At 46.2% G+C, this 23,413-nt stretch overlaps 1 protein-coding gene across 2 annotated transcripts in view; it reads right to left on the reverse strand.

Moving 5' to 3' along the window:
- SEPHS1 (selenophosphate synthetase 1) overlaps positions 1-11,517 on the reverse strand; it is a 118,157-nt gene extending 106,640 nt beyond the window's left edge. The window contains exon 1 of one of the 2 annotated variants that reach the window (XM_082257138.1): positions 11,388-11,517. The gene's annotated coding sequence lies outside the window, so the exon portion shown is untranslated. Of the gene's footprint in view, positions 1-11,290 lie in introns of both variants that reach the window. The other variant, XM_082257137.1, reaches the window with a different exon arrangement.
- Between the last annotated feature and the right edge of the window lie 11,896 nt (positions 11,518-23,413).

The raw sequence follows: 23,413 nt of genomic DNA on the forward strand, positions 1-23,413 counted from the left end.
GTCAAAAGGAGAATGAAAACTCCTCCTATAAGCTTTAACTAGACAATGATAGAAGTCACAAGACTGCTATATTCTGCTGATGAGGAAAGGAATTTAGCAGTTTATATTTACTAAACAAAATCAATTTCCATGTTCTGTGGGAGACCAGATATAGTGAATGCAGGGTCCTGGGTTTAGTAACACTTTAACCACTTGCTGACCAGCCAATATATGGCAGCAGGTCCCCGCAAAACGCCGTACGGCAGTTCGCGGGAGAGATCATGGGGGCGTGTGCATGCGCCCATTCGTCACGGGGGGAAGCTGATCTGCAGGGCCGGCGGCCAGGATTGCCGCTGGGCACCCGCAAGCGCTCCCTGTGGAGACAGACCGCTGTTCTGTCAGCAATTAACACAGGGCTCCTGTGTTCCTCTTATTTAGGAACCCAGGTCCCAGTGTTGATTCCATAAGCCCATCCCCCCCACAGTTTTAAAACACCCCCTAGGCATACATTTAACCCTGTGATCTCCCCTGATGTTATCCCCTTCCCTACCAGTGTCATTAGTACAGTAAATGTGCAGATTTTTAGCACTGATTACTGTAGTAATGTCACTGGTCCCCCCAAAAGTGTAAAAATTTACAGGTGCCCGATCTGTCCGCTGCAATGTCACAGTCCCAAAAAAAAAAAAAAAAAAAAAAAAGTATGTAGCAGGATACAAATAGGCCTCAAATAATTATATATATATATATATATATATATATATATATATATATATATATATATATATATATATATATATATATAAAAATTTTTTTTATAGATTGTTACATTTTTTGTTACTTTTTTTAGGGAATGTTATATAGCAAAGTGAAAGTGAAAAATTTTTCAGATATGGCGCTCTTTTTTTGTTTATAGCAAAAAAATAAAAGAAAAAATTAAAAAAAAAAAAATAAAAAATCGCAGAGGTGATCAAATACCACCAAAAGAAAGCTCTATTTGTGGGGGGGGGAGGACATCAATTTATTTTGGGTACAGCTTCGCACGACCACCCAATTGTCAGGTAAAGTAACGCAGTGCCGAAATGCAAAAAATGGCCTAGTCATTAAGGGGGAAAATCTTCCGGTCCAAAAGTGGTTAAAGCCCATGCTTACCAAATAACCTTTGGTGTAAGTTTGTTTATCTCAAGTACTCCAGTGTTCGCTGTTTCTTTGGATAGGTTTTCTAAGAAATTCCTTAAAAGAGAAGTATGTTTTTTTTTTTTTTTTTTTGCAGAATCATACTTACCTAGCTGGATGCAGCATCAGTCAAATGCTGCAGCTGTTCTCTGCTGTCTAACACCGGGTGATCAAACACCGTCAATGGCTCAGTTACCCCTAAGCAGAGAGCAGGTGACTGTCACTCAATGCTCTCTGCTCTGCCCCGGCCCGCCCCCCCCCCCGCTCCCCTCTGCTGAGGGGCGGAGCCAGGTGCCGTTCCAGGCACGTGGGCGGATCCCGACTTAATTTATGCAATTTTGCCCAAGCCTGGCATCTATGGCATCAGCCGACTTCAGCTCGCTGTCTGCTGAAAATGGTTCACAGGAGTGCAGATCGAACTGCACTCCTATAATTCACAGAAGTACAGCCAAACAAGCTTTGGCTGTACATCTCCTTTAAGGTTCCTTAAGGTTTTCAAAGCGGAGCACAGTTTAATGAATCCATTGATCTCAACAGCATACTGCTGCACTGTGTAATCCCAAAGTCTGGTACAGAGACTAGATAAGGCTAGCTGTTCAGCTTTAATTAACTTTTGTGTAGCAAGATATTCTCCGATTCTATGAGGTGGAGAGGTGATGTCACAATCTTCATGTTGTCCAGTCAGAGAACGCTTTGCATTCTTTGAGAAAATATAAATAAAAAATTCTGTGAATGACTGTTCTGCTGAGCAAGCGATCCCGCGTTTAGGATGCAACAGGGCAGCAACAGGGGTATTTTTCTGCCTCAACACTGAGCTTAAAGTGGAGCTCCAGCTTGTTTGCTTCCTCCCCCCCCCCCTCTCTGCTGCCAAACTTGGCACCTTTCGGGGTTCAGCCCCCTTCCTCCTTTGCAGCCGGGCCATTCACAAAGCGCAGCATGCTTTGCGCATGCACAGTAGGGAATCCTTAAAGGTAAAGGTTCCCTTAGTGGAGATGGCGGCGGCAGCACCCAAGAGCTGATTGAAAAATCGGCCAGGGAGAGACACCGCAGGATCCCCGGATAGGTAAGTGTTCTAATTTAAGTATAAGACCCCATGCACACGGGACGTTTTTAACGCCGCTGTAAGCAGCGTCAGGCGTTTTCTTTTTGCAGCCTAAAAACGCCCCTCCATGTTATTCTATGGCCTCATGCACACTCAGACGTTTTTGAGCTGTAAGTGGCTTAGACGTTTTTAGGCTGCAACAAGAACCCACCACCTGCGCGTTCTGAGGACCAGCGTTACAGCGTTAAAAACGCCTGACGCTGCTAAAAGCTGAATAACTTTGCTATAACGTTGCTTAACGTGCGTTAAGCCACGTTATACGTTTTTTTTTCTTCCATTCAAAATCAATGGTTCCCTATGGGAGCCTATTGATTTGAATGGAGGTCGCACCGCAACACCGCAAGTCGGATCCGACTTGCGGGGTGACTTGCGCTGTGGGAATCTTGAGGGGGAACGCCACGCCAAAATGGGAAAAAAACGGCGTGGGGTCCCCCCCAGGGTTCCAAACCAGGCCCTTCGGGTCTGTTATGGAATTTGAGGGTAGCCCCATGCCGAAAAAACGGCATGGGGTCCCCCCCCAAAATCCATACCAGACCCTTAACCGAGCATGCAGCCCGGCAGGCCAGGAAAGGGGAGGGGACGAGCGAGCGGCCCCACCCCCCCCTGGACCACACCAGGCCACATGCCCTCAACATGGGGGGGTGTTGGTGCTTTGGGGCAGGGCAGGGGGAGCTCTGCACCCCCCACCTCAAAGCACCTTGCCCCCATGTTGATGAGGACAAGGGCCTCATCCCCACAACCCTGGCCGGTGGTTGTGGGGGTCTGCGGGCAGGGGGCTCATCGGAATCTGGAAGCCCCCTTTAACAAGGGGGCACCCCAGATCCCGGACCCCCTCCCTATGTGAATGGGTATGGGGTACACTGTACCCCTACCCATTCACCCCATAAAAGGCAGTGTATGGAAATAACGACAAGAGACGTTTTGGAAAGTTTATTAAAAATCCGACTCTTCTTGTCTTCTCCTCTCCGGGGTCTTCTGCTCTTTTGCTGTCCGCCCTTCTTGTCTTCTCCTCTCCGGGGTCTTCTGCTCTTTTGCTGTCCCCCTCTTCTTGTGTTCTTCTCTCCGGGGTCTTCTGCTGTCCCCTCTTCTGCTGTCCTCTCTTCTTTTCTTCTCCTCTCCGGTCTTCTGCTCTTTTGCTGTCGGCTGTCGGCTGTCTTCTTCCTCCGGTCCTCCTCCGACGACGTCTCCGCTGATTATGGCTATCTCCGGTCTCTTCAGCTTATTATATAGCCATTAGGGGCGTGGCCCCGATGACGTCATCTGGAGACCCCGCCCCCTCATGTCACAGATGACGTCATATGTGACATAAGGGGGCGGGGCCTCCAGATGACGTCATCGGGGCCACGCCCCTCATGGCTATATAATAAGCTGAAGAGACCGGAGATAGCCATAATCAGCGGAGACGTCGTCGGAGGAGGACCGGAGGAAGAAGACAGCCGACAGCCGACAGCAAAAGAGCAGAAGACCGGAGAGGAGAAGAAAAGAAGAGAGGACAGCAGAAGAGGGGACAGCAGAAGACCCCGGAGAGAAGAACACAAGAAGAGGGGGACAGCAAAAGAGCAGAAGACCCCGGAGAGGAGAAGACAAGAAGGGCGGACAGCAAAAGAGCAGAAGACCCCGGAGAAGACCCCGGAGAGGAGAAGACAAGAAGGGCGGACAGCAAAAGAGCAGAAGAACCCGGAGAGGACAAGAAGAGTCGGATGAAGATTTTTAATAAAATTTCCAAAACGTCTCTTGTCGTTATTTCCATACACTGCCTTTTACGGGGTGAATGGGTAGGGGTACAGTGTACCCCATACCCATTCACATAGGGAGGGGGTCCGGGATCTGGGGTGCCCCCTTGTTAAAGGGGGCTTCCAGATTCCGATGAGCCCCCTGCCCGCAGACCCCCACAACCACCGGCCAGGGTTGTGGGGATGAGGCCCTTGTCCTCATCAACATGGGGGCAAGGTGCTTTGAGGTGGGGGGTGCAGAGCTCCCCCTGCCCCAAAGCACCAACACCCCCCCATGTTGAGGGCATGTGGCCTGGTGTGGTCCAGGGGGGGTGGGGCCGCTCGCTCGTCCCCTCCCCTTTCCTGGCCTGCCGGGCTGCATGCTCGGATAAGGGTTTGGTATGGATTTTGGGGGGGACCCCATGCCGTTTTTTCGGCATGGGGCTACCCTCAAATTCCATAACAGACCCGAAGGGCCTGGTTTGGAACCCTGGGGGGGACCCCCACGCCGTTTTTTTCCCATTTTGGCGTGGAGTTCCCCCTCAAGATTCTCACAGCGCAAGTCGCCCCGCAAGTCGGATCCGACTTGCGGTGTTGCGGTGCGACCTCCATTCAAATCAATAGGCTCCCATAGGGAACCATTGATTTTGAATGGAAGAAAAAAAAACGCTGCTAAAAGCAACGTGGCAAAACGTGCAATAACGCCAATGGAAAAAGCTACTGAAAGCACGTTTTTACAGCTGCTTTTTCCGGCGTCAGAACTAACTTTGACGTACGTTTTTTCTAATGCCCCGTGTGCATGGGGCCTTAATTTATTTGTAGCTGCTGACTTTTAAATTTTTTGTGAAGCAGTCTGGAGCTCCGCTTTAACCACCTGACAATTGCGCTAGAGCAAAATGACAGCTAGAGAGCAGTCGTCCAGTTCTGGGAGGGCGTCTGTTGAAGTCCTCCCAGAACCTTGCGTCATCGTGGCGCACATCGGGCACGCTTTGATCGCCTGCGGTGTCCATCGGATACAGCTGATCACAGATCAAGGTAATGGGCTAATCACATGTAAACAAATTCTGGTTATCAGCATTTCCTTTCCTCAGCGCTGTTACTGTGAGTAAAGGCAAGCCAATACCTGGCAATCCTGTGACAGGGCACACCTAAGCCATTTGCCATGATTCCAGAATCGCGGAAAAACACAGGATGTGTTTGCAATACCATTACTTGTTCATGGCACCCTAATCGCTGTGGGTTTTTGCTACGATAAGTCACACTGCAATCGTGGAAAATTCTCAATGCTCCTTTTTGAGCATCAAGCTTTGTGCACTGCAATTGGGGTGCCATTAACAAATAAATAATGACATTGCAAATGCATCCGGTGTTTTGCTGCGATTCTGGAATCATGGGCAGAATCGCGGGGATCGCCTAGGTGGGATTGGAGGGTTACAGTGATCATCCCATAAGTGCAGAAGAAGAATTACCTATTTGCTCAATTTTATAACAGATACGAAGAAAAAAAAAGTTTGTTTGTTTTTTTTCCCTCAAAATGTGCGTTCTATTTTGTTTGTTTAGGGAAAAATTGAAAAACCCAGTGGTCATTAAATACCACCCAAAGAAAGCTCTGTCTCAAGAAAAAAAAAAAAATAAAATTTCAGATGGGTATAGTGTTGCATGACCACACAATTAATTGTCATTCAAAGTGTGATAGCGCTGAAAGCTGAAATTTGGCCTGGGCAAGAAGGTGGTGAAAGTGCATGGTAGGCAAATGATTAAATTATGCCTCTAAAAGTTCTAATGTGCATGGACACATAGGATATCATTGAGCTGCTTCTACAGGCAAAACACAAAACTCCTATAAAAAGTGTTTTTTCCAGTTTTTTATTTTTATTTTTTTTTAACAGTGTGCATGGACCCTAAAGCTTGCTTAAAGCCAAAACTAGAGTACTGAGTCCAGGCCAGGCAATCAGGATTATCAGTAATATAGGTCAGGAAATTACACCTCCTTATTTTCTCATGTGAGATTTCTTTTAATCCTATGAACAATTGTAAATGCTATAGAAATAAACTTCACATAAAATCAGCAAATTTAGGCCAAAAAAAAAAAAATGGAATCTATTTTCCTTTGTGTATAAGTATAGGTTTTGTTTCAATGACATGAAGGTATGCAGCACTCAAAAAAATTATAAAAAAAGGAAAAAACGCAATGCCAGCTTAGACCCTCCCAATTTCTCCTACAATTAGAAACACATTGGTGGAAAAAGCAACCAAGAAAATCCATTCAAAGAGCAGAAGAAAAAAAAAAGAAGAAGAAGCAGGAGGTGTGTGCAGATACTGCTGAGAGAGCGCCGCTCATATGAGAGCTGCCGGAATCAGGAACACCTTAAATTTCAGATGCTGCCTTTAATGCAGCAAAGCACAGACAGGCCTTCATTGTGTGCCAGAGCTGGGCTTTGTATTACCTGCAGAAACCGCGCACGCACAGCCAGGACTGCTGCAACGAACGCAACTATTAAACAGCACACAACAGACACTAACAGCCTTTATCACACAACAATAAGTACAAGTAAAAGTAGTCCAAAGTTAAATCATTAGAACAGATATAGAGATTTTCTCCAAGCAAGAAAGCAGCACATGTGTGCAAGTTGTTTAATACTCTCCCCAGGATAAATTCATATTTTAAAACAAAAACACCAAACAACCTATAACGAACAAATAACCAGGTTATAACCACAAGTACATTTCTAGCTCCAAGTCAGAACACAATGATGCATATTTTAAAGAGGTTAAACATAACTAAACACGTCTAAACCATAAACACTAGCATGAACGACTTCCTCCTGTCACTGGTGACCTTATTATAACCCCAAATAATCAGGTTATGTGAGGTCAGACAACCATCCGGAAGAATATTACCCTGACACAAATCACCTAGGTCATGGTTGAGCTTTGTGATTTTCAAACTTTTTTTTTTCCATCCTTCTGAGACCTCAAATAATATTTTTTTTTCTCTCCATTTCAATGTGAATTATAGAAAATACAAATCAAAGATCGGCAAGTTTGGCACCCCCAAAAAAAAAAAAAGAAAATTCTGGAACCCAATCAACAGCACCAACTCTTCAGTTTTTTTTTTTTTTAAACGCAAAATAATTCTTCACTAGCGTTACACCACTTAGGGCTCATTCACTATAATAGTCCATGTCAGGTGTGTTAAGGTGATGGATTGCGTTGTTAAACTACAAGGCACTGCTTACTTACCACAACGCTGCAGTAAAGCAAGTTCCACTGTTGAAAAATGCAGCGCCCATTCACATCTATGCGGCCTGTCACACTTCAGACACCAACAAGGAATCCTAATAATGTCTATGAGGTCCACTCACACCTACGCAACACATGACATATACATGACCTGGAAAGAGGTAAGAGCTTCTTTTGGTGCATTTTTTGACCTCTTAGCCAAAGCCAAGTGTGAGACAATATCTTTCCCTCCAGTTTCCAGAAATCAGCCTGGATTCCTCTTTCTTTATAAAGCCTAGTACACACAACAAACTGACAGCTCAGCCGCTGTACTAACAATTCAAAACCGTGTTAGTACAGCGATCTCCCCTGATGAGCTACTGTGTTCTTACAGGGGGACGAGGTCCCCCCATTAGAGCACTCCAGTCAGCGTTCTCTCCCATTGGCTCAGAGTGCTGATCGGCTGCAGCTCTCTGACAACAGCCAGCCAGGCTGCCATACACACGCCGAATGTCGGCTGGTTTGTATTGAATCGACTGATGTTGCCCAACATTAGGCCTGTGTGTACTAGGCTTTACACAAGAAACTGTCTTTTCAACATACAAGATTATTATTGTGCAGATTCCTCAGAATAACAATAAACGTTATTGTCAATGTATAAAAACAAATAAAATGGCATGCAATTTAATTCAATGACAATTCAGTATTATTATAACTATTATCTTAGATATAGATAAATATTTGATAAAGAAGGTAGAACGAGTTACAAGCGATGGCCCCGCATTCAGTGATGAAAAGCACATTTGTATTTAATAAATATTACATCAATTCAATAAAATCCCACACAATCATGAGCACATTAATGTCATTTGAAAAAATTACAATATTTTTTAATCTGCAGCTCTCAGTAAAGAATACCTAGTGATCCTGCCTTGAAGGTTCTTTGTTCAGGCACTTCCTATCATTGAGTGACAACACTGTCACTGCCTCCCCATTGTGCTTCAGCATTGTCAGCCCGTCATACACTCTCCAATACCCTTGTCTGCATCAGCTAACTTGTCCTGGGGAGCCACATGCACCAATCAATAAAAGATATATATATACATTTATATTATTATTTTTTTTTTTTTTTTTTTGTGCAAAGTTGCTACAAAGAGGTTGCTGAAGATCAGCAGCATTAGGATGCAACAAAGGATAAACGCTATTTTATCATTAAAAATGACTCATTTATATGGGGTTTACATGTTTGCTTTGGAAAGTATATCTAAGGTAATAAAGCAATGCAACCATGAAGGGCAATAGAAGTACTAACACTGACAGGAGTGGAAAATCCCTGTGCTGCACCTTCTATACCCTGCTCTGTACACACAGCTAGAATTGGGGAGAAGGAGAGTCTTTTTTTCTTATTTATGTATGCACTGTACAGATGCTGGGGGCCCCTTTTGCACTATGGCTCTAGTGGTGCAGGGTCAATCTGAGGACTCACGGCCCCTCTCCTCCACTATGGCTGTAAGAGTGCAGGGTCCATCTGATGACTGGGGGCCCCTCCTGTACTATGGCTCTAGTGGTGTAGGATCCATCTGATGACTGGGGGCCCCACCTGCACTGTGGCTCAGGTGGTACAGGAACCATTTGATGACTGGGGGCCCCTCCTGTTATATGGTTTATGCAGGATCCATCTCAACACTGGTGGCCCCTTCGGCACTATGGCTCTATGCAGGGTTCATCTGATGGCTGGGGGCCCCTCCTGCACTATGGTTTCATGCAGGGTCACACAGAGGTCTTCTTCTGCACTATGGTGCTATGCAGGGGCTGATGTCTGGGTGTCCCTCCTACACCTGGCTCTATGCAGGGTCCATATGATGACTGGGGGCCCCTTCTGCACTGCGTCTCTAAACAGGAGCCATCTGGTGTCTGGGGCCCCTTCTGCACTATGGTTTCATACAGGATCCTTCTGAAGTCTGGGGGGGCTTCTTCTGCATTATGGCTCTATACAGGGACCCTTTGATATGTGGGGCCCCTTCTGCACTGCGTCTCTAAACAGGAGCCATCTGGTGTCTGGGGCCCCTTCTGCACTATGGTTTCATACAGGATCCTTCTGAAGTCTGGGGGGGCTCCTTCTGCATTATGGCTCTATACAGGGACCCTTTGATATGTGGGGCCCCTTCTGCATAATTGTTTCATACAGGGTCCTTCTAAAGTCTGGGGGGCCCTCCTGCACTATGGCTCTGTGCAGGCTCCGATATGTTGGGCCCCTCCTGCACTAGGGCTCTATACAGGAACCCTTTGACATGTGGGTGCCCTCCTGCACTACGGCTCTATACAGGGACCTTTTGATATGTGGGGCCCCTCCTGCACTATGGCTCTATACAGGGACCCTTTGATATGTGGGGCCCCCTTCAGCATTATGGTTTCATACAGGGTCCTTCTAAAGTCTGGGGGCCCCTCCTGCACTATGGCTCTATACAGGGACCCTTTGATATGTGGGGCCCCTCCTGCACTGTGGCTCTATAGAGGGATCCTTTGATATGTGGGGTTCCTCCTGCACTGTGGCTCGATACAGGGACCCTTTGATATGAGGGGCCCCCTTCTGCACTATGGTTTCATACAGGGTCCTTCTGAAGTCTGGGGGGAGCCCTCCTGCACTATGGCTCTATACAGGGACCACTTGATATGTGGGGCCCCTCCTGCACTATGTCTCTATACAGGGACCACTTGATATGTGGGGCCCCTCCTGCACTATGGCTCTATACAGGGACCCTTTCTGCATTATGGTTTCATATAGGGTCCTTTTTAAAGTCTGGGGGGGGGGGCTCCTGCACTGTGGCTCTATAGAGGGACCCTTTGATATGTGGGGCCCCTTCTGCACTATTGTCTCATACAGGGTCCTTCTAAAGTCTGGGGGCCCCTCCTGCACTATGGCTCTATACAAGGACCCTTTGATATGTGGGGGCCCTTCTGCACTATGGTTTCATACAGGGTCCTTTTAAAGTCGGGGGGGGGGGGGTGGGCCTCCTGCACTATGGCTCTATGCAAGGACCCTTTGATATGTGGGGCCCCTTCTGCACTATGGTTTCATACAGGGTCCTTAAGTCTGGGGGGGGGGGGGCTCCTGCACTATTGCTCTGTGCAGGCTTCAATATGTGGGGCCCCTCCTGCACTATGGCTCTATACCCCAGGGACCCCTTGATATGTGGGGGCCCCTTCTGCACTATGGTTTCAAACAGGGTTCTTCCTGCACTATGGCTCTGTGCAGGCTCCAATATGTGGGACCCCCCTGCACTATGGCTCTATACATGGACCCCTTGATATGTGGGGGCCCCTTCTACACTATGGTTTCATACAGAGTCCCTCCTGCACTATGGCTCTGTGCAGGCTCCAATATGTGGGGCCCCTCCTGCACTATGGCTCTATACATGGACCCCTTGATATGTGGGGGCCCCTTCTGCACTATGGTTTCATACAGGGTCCTTCTAAAGTCTGGGGGCACATCCTGTACTATACAGGGACCCCTTGATATGTGGGGCCCCTTCTGCACTATGGTTTCATACAGGGTCCTTCCTGCACTATAGCTCTATGCAGGCTCCAATATGTGGGGCCCCTCCTGCACTATGGCTCTATACAGGGACCCCTTCAGATATGGGGGTCCCTTCTGCACTATGGTTTCATAGAGGGTCCCTCCTGCACTATGGCTCTGTGCAGGCTCCAATATGTAGGACCCCTCCTGCCCTCTCCACATGTGTTGGTCTGTGCAGATCTTAGGCCGGGAGTGCTGAGTGTGCCGGCCCGGGGCCCCTCTCCTCAGGCTGCCTCTATTGATTGTACAGTGTGGGGCCCAGGCCCCGGGCCGCTCACTCCTCCCCATCCGCCTTAAAGGCGCAGGGTGGCAGTGTCCCCGGCCAGGCCCGGCCCGTCACTCAGGCCCTCGGTAGAAGCCAGCGATGAAGAAACATGTCGGCAGTCCAGCTTCCATTAACCCCGCCGCTGCCAATCCCCCCGGCCCTTAAGGCGGCACGGCCCTCTTCCCACCCACTGCACCCCCGGCAGCCCGCCGCCCGGACACACACCGGATCAGGGGAAGGGGTGACGCGGCTCTACTCACCGGATCTATATTCTTAGTTAACGGTTCCCCTTTAAGCGGCGGTGGCGGACGCCCTCCCCTGTGATTCCTCCGCTCCTCCTCCCTCCCTCTCACTTACCGGCTCTCCATCCGCCTCCCTCCGCAGGTCCCGCACACCCACAATGCACCGCGCTCAGCACACGCACACCCTCACTTCTACTTTATGATCCCACAGGAGGCGGCAGTCAGTGTGTCCGCTCAGTGCGCCGGGGCCGCCGATAACACCGGCCTCTCTTTGTGTGTGAGGGCCCCGGACATGAGGGGACACCTGAGTGGGACAAGGACGCGCCCCCCCCCCCCCCCCCAATTGGAACGGGGATTTATTGTTCATGAAAGAGCCCAGTACTGCATTTCTTCATATATAATAAACTATGCACAGTGTCTACACACTTACCACAGACACGGCAAACTGCCTCATTAAAGTGCAACTTCACCCATTTTATTCAGCTCCTCTCCCCCTCATATACATAAAAAAAAAAAAAAAAATATATATATATATATATATATATATATATTCTTCTAAGTTGCTAAGCCTAGTTTCAGGCTGGGTTCATGCCTAATTTGACTGCGGCGAGCAGCAGGGGTCCGGTGCAACCCTGTTCACCGTTTCAGGGACAAATCAGGCCCGAATTTTTGCCTGAATTCGGACCTGAAACAGCCAAAGACGCACAGGACCCCTGTGCAATGCGCTCGGCGGCCTCCCGGAGATGTGTAAACCAGTTCCATTGAGAACCAGGCACACTCTCCTGTCATGCGAATTGGATGCGGAGAAACCCACATTCGATTTGCATAACTGCGAATTCTGCCTCACCCAATTGAAAGTCGCGTTTTGAGTATAGGGTTCCATTCATTGCAATAGGCTGCTTTACCCACAAAAACTTGACTAAAAAAATCCCTGACACTTTTTTGAAACGCTCTGCACCAAGCCGCAGGGTGCTGCAGCACTGTGTGGTTTGGCATGCATGAAAACGCAGCGCATTTGCTGATATGAGGCGGTGCCATTAACTATTAAGGACCCATTCCCACTATGTGCGGTTCCATGTGGATCCATTCATTGCAAAGGGCTGCTCTTCTACCCACAAAAACATGAATAAAAAATCCCTGACACTTTTTTGAAACGCTCTGCACCTAGCCGCAGGGTGCTGCAGCACTGTGTGGTTGGCATGCATGAAAACACAGCACATTTGCCGATATGAGGCGGTGCCATTAACTATTAGGGGCCCATTCCCACTATGTGCAGTTCCATGTGGATCCATTCATTGCAATGGGCTGCCCTTCTACCCACAAAAACATGAATAAAAAATCCCTGACACTTTTTTGAAACGCTCTGCACCAAGCCGCAGGGTGCTGCAGCACTGTTTGGTTTGGCATGCATGAAAACGCAGCGCATTTGCCGATTTGAGGCGATGCCATTTACTATTAAGGACCCATTCCCACTGTGTGCAGTTCCATGTGGTTCCATTCATTGCAATATGCTGCTCTTCTACCCACAAAAACATGACTAAAAAAATCCCTGACACATTTTTGAAACGCTCTGCACCAAGTCGCAGGGTGCTGCAGCACTGTATGATTTGGCATGCATGAAACCGCAGCGCATTTGCCAATATGAGGCGGTGCCATTAACTATTAAGGACCCATTCCCACTATGTGCAGTTCCATGTGAAAAAACGCAGGTAATGGCAATGACAATGACACACAGACAATAGCTTTCTACGTGTTATGCTCACACCAGATCGTTGTTTCTCTGCGTTCCTTAGCAGTGCAATTTTAGGCATCAAGTTTGCACAATATGGCAACGCGGAGAAACGCGTGTAAACATGTTAAAATGTACCTCACCCTCAGCAATAGCTTATGCCTCATCAATGCTCAAGCATCATGCCTTTGACAAAAATATATGCAACAAAAACACATGGAAACGCAACAAATGCAATGCACTGCAGGCACGTTCTTATGTGCATTGTAGTGTGAATGAGCCCCTACGGCACCCCCACGCATCTGCAAAAGTGCAGCTTGTTTTCTCTGCAAGTCAGAAACATGCGTGGTTTTGCTTGCATTGCCCACCTGCACATACACTATATTACCAAAAGTATTGGGACACCTGCCTTTACACGCACATGAACTTTAATGGAATTCCAGTCCTAATCCGTAGGGTTGGCCCACCCTTTGCAGCTATAACAGCTGCAACTTTTCTGGGAAGGCTGTCCACAAGGTTTAGGAGTGTTTTATGGGAATGTTTGACCATTCTTCAAGAAGCAAATTTGTGAGGTCAGGCAGGGATGTTGGACGAGAAGGACTGGCTTTCAGTCTCCGCTCTAATTTATCCACATGTGCCAGATCTCTATTAGCCCCTTCACGAGCACACTGTAGTCGAATGATGTCTAAAGCTCGACCGCACTTTGCAGAGAGACCGTCATATGACGACCTCCCGTGATTGCGTGCCCACTGAGGCACGCATCGGCAGTGATCTGTGATCGCTGCATCCTTTGGATGCAGCTGATCACAGGTCGAGCTAAAAAGCCATATATATATTTTTTATATCTACGCAAAAATATTTGCCTTTCATTTCTATTTTAAACTGGATGGATTGTTTTACAACGGGTTCATTTATACTCACTTTAAAAATGTTTAGATCTCGGGGAACCCTGAAATAATTTTCTGTTTTACAGCTCATAGTACGTAGATCAACCTTTCTCAACACCCTTGAAATAAATTTCTGGTCTCAGGGAACCCCTGCTAAAAATGTAAAATCTACAACTCATGACACATTAGTGTGGCAGTCAGTGGGACGAATGCCCCTTGACGGAAATTGGACGAAATATCCACCGATTTTTCTCTCTCTTGCTCAGCATTCATAACCGTTTTTAGCTGACAGTGCATAAATGTTCACAAAATTTCTCATCTGATTTTTTTTTTTTGGGACATTTGTTCCTAGACTTCCGGGTCGTCAGCAACTTTATATCATGCGCGGTCTTTCGTATCTGATTTTTCACGGACGTACTGCATACACATTAAACGAAAATTGGTCGTCTGGGGACGGACGATAAAAATTTTGGTGTTTGTCCCTCCGTTTTTTTTTTCCGTTGAAAATGTCGGCATCGGCTGCTGAAAGTTGTGTACACACTAGCCGAAAATCGTACGATTTTACCTCGGACGGGAATTTTCGGCAGATTTTCTACTCGTTTGACCCCACTTTACTCTTGTCATCATTGGGAAGAATTACCCCCTTACAGATAGCCAAAAGTAACAATGGTGTCATTGGAAACTTATCTGAGAGGCAGAAATTTGCCCATTGATCAAGGAACCCCTAGCAACCTCAGGAGGAACCCTAGTGTTCCACTGAACCCTGGTTGATAAACCCTGATGTAGATATAACGGTAAATAGGCTAATATACTGTACATAAAATATAAAACAGAATGACATTCTAGTTTAAATATCTGAATGACAGAATCACAAAAAAAAACAAAAAAAAAAAAAACACTAACCTGTTGTCGGTAAACCAAATATTTGGTACATGGAAACCTGCTTTTTTTTGATTTACCAAATAATAGTTCAGTTTAAAGGCTTTGAAATGAAAGTCTTGAAAAGTGCAGTGATTTTAAAAAAATGTCATTTGCGACTTTCTCTACAAAGAGTCTCACAATCTGCACCAATTAAATACAGGTACAGAAAATGAGTTTGTCGGTATTCGGCTGAAAAAAGGTATGCAATTACAGTATATGCACCAAAATAATTCATATTCTTTAACAACCACCATTCTTAGTTTATCTGACCCAATCAGTGCTCAATCCTCATCTCTAAAGGCTAGTTTACATTTACGTTAGCTCTCTGGAGAGTGATCTGCGGATTCACAGAGGACATTTGACAGATGGCGAGGAGGCATTATGTCACCTCCTCATCACCTGTTTTAACTCTAAAAGCCCGCCCCACTGCATAAGCAACCTGCATGCAGCTGGCAGGCAGTTGCAAAGTAGCACCATTCAATTGAATGTACTGCCCACTGAATGCAATGGGGAGATAAGCTTTGCCATGTGCCCGACCCTAAACACTTGAAGGCAAAAGCAGCAAGGGGTTTGATTCTTGCCCTTTTTTTTTTGTGTATGTAGCACCCCCTTGTGTACATAGTGTTAGGTAAGGTAGATTTAGTTAAAGCGGAGCTCCACCCAAAAGGGAAAGTACTGCTTTAAGCATTCCCCCCCCTCAAATGCCACATTTGGCATGTAATTTTCCTTGGGGGGGAGCAGGTACCTTTTGACAGGTACCCACTCTTACTTCCGCTCAGGCCAACTAGGCAATCTGAGCGGAAGCTCTCCTCTCCCCCTCCCTTACTGCAGTCTCCTGGGACACGTCACAGGTCCCAGAAGATTGGGCAACCATTGAGGAGGTGCAGCGCGACTCCAGTATGCAAAGCGCGCACCCGGCTGTGAAGCCGCAAGCTGTCACAGTCGGGTGCCCACACTTGTAATGCGGGCCCCGGGGAGAGGAGAGGGAGAGAACCGAGGGTTCAAGCGGCAACACCGCTGGATCGTGGGACAAGTAAATGTGTGTTTATTACAAGTCAGCAGCTACACTTTTTTTAATAAATGTAGCACCCTACAATGTAGGCGCTAGGTAAAGTGTAGTGGGCCTTGTCTGCTTATCAGAAGGGCCATGATTTTCAGCTGGGCTGTCATGGTTCCCAGGTGTGGCTGTTGAGCCTGGGGAGTCTCCCTACTGTGCTCAATGAGAGGGCTCTCATTGGGCAGTGGAGGAAACCCGGCCAATGGCTCACCCAGGCTTGTATCTACCCCAGAAAGGCAGATTCTGCAGCACAGCATTCTGGGAGTGGGTATAAGTTTTAGGGGAGCACATGACGCAGTGTCTTTGGTGGGAAGCAGAGTCCCAGGAGGGAGAGCACAGCTGTCTCTCCTCCTGTCAAGAGAAATCGGGTGTCCCAGGCTGTTTGCCTGAGGGTACAGAGGGCTGAGCTGAGCTGCAGAGAGGATCCGGTGTTCAGAGGACCAGCAGAACTGAGAGGGGTCAAGTTTCAGGAAAGCATTCCCAGTCCTGAGTACTGCAAACTGCCCCTGGGGGTCTGCCTAGTCAGAGGGGACCACTCCGGAGAAGGTCAGAGGGATCCGGGAGCTAGCTAGCCGGTGCAGGAGCAAAAGGCAAGGGGCTGCCAGTGTTGACCCTGAAGAGTAAAAGGGGGTGCCAGTATGGACCCTGAAGAGTAGAGAGGGTGCCAGTGGTTGGGCCCTGAAGTGTTAAGTGTTCAGCGTGCAGTGTACAGTAGAGTAAACGGGGTACCAGCGGTTGGGCCCTGAAGTTTTAAGTGTACAGCGTGCAGTGTTGAGAGTTGCAGCAGAAGCAGTTTACAAAGGCTACCTCAGTCAGGAAGGACTGGAGGGAACAGTACTAGACTTTTGAGCCAACCAGAGTGTCAGAAGTCAGTCTTCAGTACAGTGCTTGACATTTGAGCTAACCAGAAGTGTCAGAAGTTACACTCAAGTTCACAGACAGCAAGTCAGATTCACAAGCGCCAACGGGCGTTGACCGGCATTCAGCCAACATCAAGGCAGCGTCAGTAGGCATTTTTCTTCAAGAGACCCAATTTGTACCTAGTTGAGCCAGAGGACTATCCCACTCATTCCCTTCTCCAATCCCTATGTAAAATAAACAAAACAAAGATGCCAGACTGTTCATTGTCTCAGATCTCACACTTGGGTATTCAGCTTAAATGAGCGGCTGGCGTTTCCGGTAACCATGGCAGACCCACATCAGGCCCAATGCCTGGAAATTCTGTTACATAAATTTTAATAAACAAAAAATAACGGGATCTCCACTTTAGGTTTCACTGTAGTGGAGTCAGGGTTATTTGGGGTTGTTTACAGTTCACCTGGTGGGGTCTAAGGGCTGAGCCCCTGTCGCTCCCCCCAGGCTTCTGGAAACTACCAGAAAGTCCAGAACTTAGTGGGTGGAGGGATGAGAGTTTTCCTGATAAATGGTCAGGAGCCTGGCCAAGTGGAGGAGAATCCAGGATCCAGAGGCCTGGAGGGGACATCTGCACTGGAGGGCTCTGCGTAGTGGTGGCAGTGGACAGAGAGGAGTAGAGAGGAGAAGGAACCAGAGAGGGACCCTTACTGATTTTCAATATCATCTCGGCTGGTTGAGACACCCTGACAACCAAATAGGACCTGATCAGCAGGAGGCCTTGGCAGAAGTCACCATCTAGTGATGGTGTGAGTAACCTCTACATTTTTAACCCCCCAAAGCCCACAAGGGACATTGCAGCCGAGTGCAATATTCAGCTAGTTTTCAAAGGGACAGTATACTGTTATCCTCCCCCCTTGCTTGGGGAGTTTTCGGTTGGGGCCAGGTGTGCTGACATTTTGCAGGGAGTACTAAAGTACCTGAACTCAAGTTGAGACTTGTGACTAGCCAGGATGTACAGTTATTCCAGAGAGAGAAAAGCCTGGGATTTTTGCTAGCAGTCTGTGATCTTTTAGGTTGCCCTCAAAGTTTTACATTGACCAAATTCTGGGCATTCCTTAACCCCCCTAACCACATCCAAGGTATTTGCCCCAATAAATAACAAAACCAAAGTCCCTGGACTGGTTCTTTGACTTTGTGTGCTTGCTTAAAATGCGGGTTGCATACCTTTGCAGATAAAGTGGACCCAAACATTCAGTGGATACCGAGGGGGTAGCGCTACATGTACATCCTCATCCACTGCCCTTGCAGGTTAAGGAGGAGCAGTTAGGGGAGCTAAAAATGCAGCTCAACCACATGTTTTACCACCCCCAACTGCAATGTAAATAAACCCTAACATTGCATCAATGTACAGTGCAAAACATGTAGCCTTTCATCACAATTCTGAATGCAGTCTAACTTTGAGTCACATACTGTACATTACATTGCACACAAATAATCTATTTGTTCTTTTTAATGCATTGACAGCCTAGCTTTTAACATATATCTTTCACATAAGAAAACAGAAGGCAGACATACACAAAGCCTTCCAGTTCTTTCTGGTTGGCCTGTAGGGCCAGAGCACATTCCATTAAATCTGTAGCTTCAAATCTCTTGAGATCGGCCATAAATTCTTTTCAGAATCCAAGAATGTCCGGCTTTCTACACAGTAGTATATAATACTGTTGACCAAAGTTCCTACACCAGCATCTACTAATAGATATTAGCACACCTGGACTCCCATCTGCAGTTTTCCACAAGATACCTGCCGCCCCATGGACAATTTGGCCATGTCAAATTGCCTTTAGGCTCCGTTCACATGTAGGCGTTTTGGGGGCGTTTTTCTGCTCTAGGATCAGCTCTCAAAACGCCCAACAAGACAAATCCTATTAATTTCAATGGCCCCTGTTCACATATGAGCGTTTTGACGCTGTGAGCAAAACGCCCAACGCTCAAAAAAGTACATGAGCTTCTTTTTGGGCAGATTACAGGCGTTTTCCATTGGTCTCTATTCAATCTAAAAACGCCTGCACAAAAAACGCTTGTAAAAACGCCTGTAAAACGCCTGCAAAAACACCCATAAAAACGCCTGAAAAAACGCCCATAAAAACGCCTGTAATAGCAACCCCAGGATGTGAACGTAGCCTTAGAGTGCCATCATGAATGATATCAATCCGCCTGGTGGTACTCATTAACAGCAGAAACTGTTAGCCCCCGTTCACATTAGGTCGCTCCAACTTAGGGGGCGACCTGTGAAGTCGTGTGCAGCGCGACTTCGGCGCGACTTGCACAGACTTCACATAATGGAAGTCAATGCAAGTCGCCTCCAGGTCGCCCCGAAGTAGTACAGGACCCTTTTTCTAAGTCGGAGCGACTTGTGCCGCTCCTATTAGAACCGGTCCTGTACTACACTATGGGAGCGACGGTGCGCGACTTGTCAGGCTGACCAAGTTGCCTGACAAGTCGTACCAGTGTGAATGGACACTAAAGGGGGAACAGCAAAGCCACTGTTGGGCAGATACAGTATATATCCACTAGGACAGTGGTCATTGGCAAAACCCTGGAGACTTCTTGTGGAACCCTAGGGATCCGCAGAACCCCAGTTGAGAAATCCTGTTTTAAATACATTCTGATCCTACTGGTGCCTGAGATTTTTTCAACAGGACATTTGCTCTGCAATGAAATCACTGCACCACTATCGCTCAAGTAGTGGCAAAGGGGAGGAGAAGTTTAATGGTTTTTCCACTGCCTTTTTAGAGAACTTGATTAATTGTGGAAGAGTAGTAATATGGAGAAGGAGAGAGCAGAAGGGGCTAGGCAAGTAGGCCAACTTTTTTCTAGTAGGTCGGCTATACAGGGTTCGAATCTCTTCCTGCTGAACTGGCCGAGATTCGAACACTTAATGAACAGGCTGATTATACCAAAAGTTTTGTCTATAGTTCTATATAAAAGACATGTTTTTAATACAAATTTTTACCTTCTAGCTCTTTCTGAAAATTGTTTTCCTAATTTTTGTGTGAAATTCATGTATTTATACACAAACCCACATGCTGTAGATGGAAAGACACTTCCAACACTGCCCAATAGAAAATAACCAGATTTCTTTCTGCTTTGTGGTAACCAAAGGCTGCAGTGTTATACCTATGTAAATATGACAAAGTTAAAAGCTTTCAGCTTTCGGCTAGCCGAAATTTGTGGCACCAGGCAATGGGCATTGTTTCTATATTTTCAATTGGCGCATAAAAAGCCTGTAAAGTAATGACAACACTATACTAACCTCTTTAGGGCTGTTCTTTTTGACACTAAATTATACTCATGCCCACAAGGAAAGTCACCTTTAGGCCATGTTCACACTGATCCGACACGAAAGTTGCTCGACTTTCATTCCCAATTTGCCCTGCGACTTCAGCTCTGACTTACATGCGACTTCAATGAACAGGATCCAATTTTGATCCAACTTTGAGATGATTGCGACTTGTCTTTTGACCAATCAAAACAAATCCTTTGATTCTGGAATGGATGAAACCTTACCGAGTTTATAAAAAAAAAAAAAAAAATCGGCATGGGGTCACCCCCCCAAGATCATACCAGACCCTTTGGTCTGGTATAGATCTTGGGGGAAACCCCATGCCAAAATGAATAAAAAAAAAAGAAAATAGTATGGGGTCCCCCTCAATATCCATATTAGATCCTTATCCGAGTATGCAGCCTGGAGGGTCAGGAAAGGGGGGATGAGTAAGCACCCCCCCGTCTGAACCATACCAGGCCACATGCCCTCAACATTGGGGGGATGGGTACCTTATGGCGGGGGGGGGATCCCAGTATCCCAGTAGATCAGCAGTTTTTTACATACTCAGACCAGCCCGTGTGGCATCAACACCATGCCATGTTCAAAGTTACTTCAATCCCCTTCCCCATTCTGATGCTCAGTTTGAACTTCAGAAAGTCTTCTTCACCACATTTAGATGCCTAATTGCATTGGGTTGCTGCCATGTGATTGACTGACTAGCAATTTGTGTTACCAAGCAATTGAACAGGTGTACCTAATAAAGTGGCTGGTGAGTGTACAATTCTGTATTAGCAGGGCTTGCCCAAATACACTACATTGTCAAAATTATTGGGACATGTGGCTTTACACACACATGAACTTTAATGGCATCCCAGTCTTAGTCCGTAGGGTTCAATATTGAGTTGGTCCACCCTTTGCTGCTATACCAGCTTCAACTCTTCTGGGAAGGCTGTCCACAAGGTTTAGGAGCGTGTCTATGGGAATGTTTCACCATTCTTCCAGAAACTCTAATTCATCCCAAAGGTGTTCTATCGGGTTGAGGTCAGGACTCTGTGCAGGCCAGTCAAAAACTTGCTCATCCATGTCTTTATGGAGCTTGCTTTGTGTACTGGTCCAAATCATAAAGGCAGAAGTCCCAATACTTTTGGCAATATAGTCTGGGGACCTGGGCTGTCAGAGGTTCCAAGCTGGGTATAAACGTTGCAATTGATATGCTAATGCATTGTATCACCTTCTGCTGAATACAGTATATATAATAATTGTTATCTAAATTCTATTTCATCTATAGGAGCCCTACAGGAGGTAACAAGAGGAACTTGATGAGTCTTTGCGTAAGTGTGTGTGAAAGTTTACACAGGAGCAGGTTGCCTCAATGTTCATCTTCATTGTTAAAAACTTTTTCCCCAAAAAATTGAGGTGCTTCATTTACCGTACATTGGCAGATAAACCCTTGTAGAATATGTCTCACATAATTTGAAATACACAAAGGTAATCTTTGTGTATGAAAATCTTTTTTTTTTCTTTTTTATACAAACTGAGCCTTAATGAAGGTTTTTTAACCAGTTGCTGAACGCCCCACGTACATATAATGCGCCGCCGGCGACAAGCTCCCACTGTGTCTAGTCAATCAGATCGCCCTTCTGTTAGTAGGGAAGACAGAAATCCTGTGTTTCTGCTAAGCAGGAACACGGATCTCTGTCTTCCCACAGTTGAAGCACATCCCCCACAGTTAGCAAACACCCCCTTGGGACACATTTAATTCTTTGATCGCCCCTGATGTTAACTACTTCCCTGCCAGTGTCATTAGTACAGTGACTATGCTTATTTTTTTATTTACTCTATTAGTGTAACTGGTCCCCAAAAAAGGGTCACTAAGGCCCCGTTCACATAGGGTCGATCCGACTTCGGGTGGCGACCTCGGAGCGGCCGCCACTGACTTCATAACATTGAAGTCTATGGCGGTCGCCTCCTGGTCGCCCCAAAGAAGCTCCGGACCCTTTTTCTAAGTCGGAGCGACTTGTGTCGCTCCTATTAGAACGGGTCCGCAGCTTCCCTATGGAAGGCGACTTGCGGCGACCTGTGAGGCGACCAGGTCGCCTCACAGGTCGCCTCTATGTGAACGGGGGCTTAATGTCTGATTTGTTGCAGTCCCGCTATAAGTCGCTGATTGCCCCCCTTACTAGTTTAAAAAATTATCCCATAGTTTGTAGATGCTATAACTTTTGCGCAAACCAATCAATATATGCATATTGGGGTTTTTTAGCAAAAATATTGAGCAGAATACATATTGGCCTAAGCTGATAAAGAAATTATTTATTGGATGTGTTTTGTAGCAGAAAGTAAAAAATCCTGTTTTGTTTTTTTTTAAACTGTTGGTCTTTTTTTGTTTATAGCAAAAAAAATAAAAACTGCAGAAGTGTTTAAATACCACTTAAACAAAGCGCAATTTGTGGGAAAAAAGGACATCATTTAATTTGTGTACATCGTTGCATGACCACTCAATTGTCAGGTAAAGTAACACAGTGCCGTATCCTATAAAATGGCCTGGTCATGAGGGGGTAAACCTTCTGGAGCTGAAGTGGTTAACCACGTACATCATTGGGTTATGGTGACAGAAACAAAAATTAGCAATTCTTTCCAACAGTTTACCAACAAAAATTGTAATTTGCGAATTTACTAGATGTATATGTTTGAAAAATTAGGATGTATTATATACCTAACATATTAAACTTTGAAAAAACAAAAAAATAATAAATTATAAAATAAAAACATAACACCCACTAAGACAAGTCTCTTATTTTTTTATTACCCCCTTTCTTCTCTGGTCAACTGGATAACCATAGTAGAACACTGGGAACCTAAGATAGCATAGCCATAAAATGCATCCCTGAGCTGGGATGTGGAGGATGAAAGAGACAGTTTTCTCCCTATCCTTCACTGTGCCTTAAGCAGAACTGCAGGCATTTCAAGTGGAACTGCACTGCTTCTGATCACCACAAACCAAAAATGCTATTTAATTCTTTGCATTATTCAGAGCAATCTCCCCTATCAATGTATGTCTCCATGCTTTGTTTTGCTGAGAAATCATTTTGAAAAACACCCCCTAGCATTTCTGGTCATGACCATTTTGAGTAAGGACAGATGATTCATGTATCATTTACTTCCTGGAATCCATCTGCCCTTAGCTCAGGCATAGGCTGAGCTGAAATGCCTCCCTCCTCTCCTGAAGACTTTTGGGATGTATGACATAATTTGCCAAGGCAAGGAAACCAGGAAGTACCTGTAGAAATGTAAAAAATAAAAAATAAAAAGTTTAAAATAAGTAAATATGGTATACCTTCCTATCTATTTTCTAATGCTAGCAGCA

Source organism: Pelophylax lessonae, assembly GCF_965119305.1.
Source record: "Pelophylax lessonae genome assembly, chromosome: 4".
Taxonomy (NCBI): Eukaryota; Metazoa; Chordata; class Amphibia; order Anura; family Ranidae; genus Pelophylax; species Pelophylax lessonae.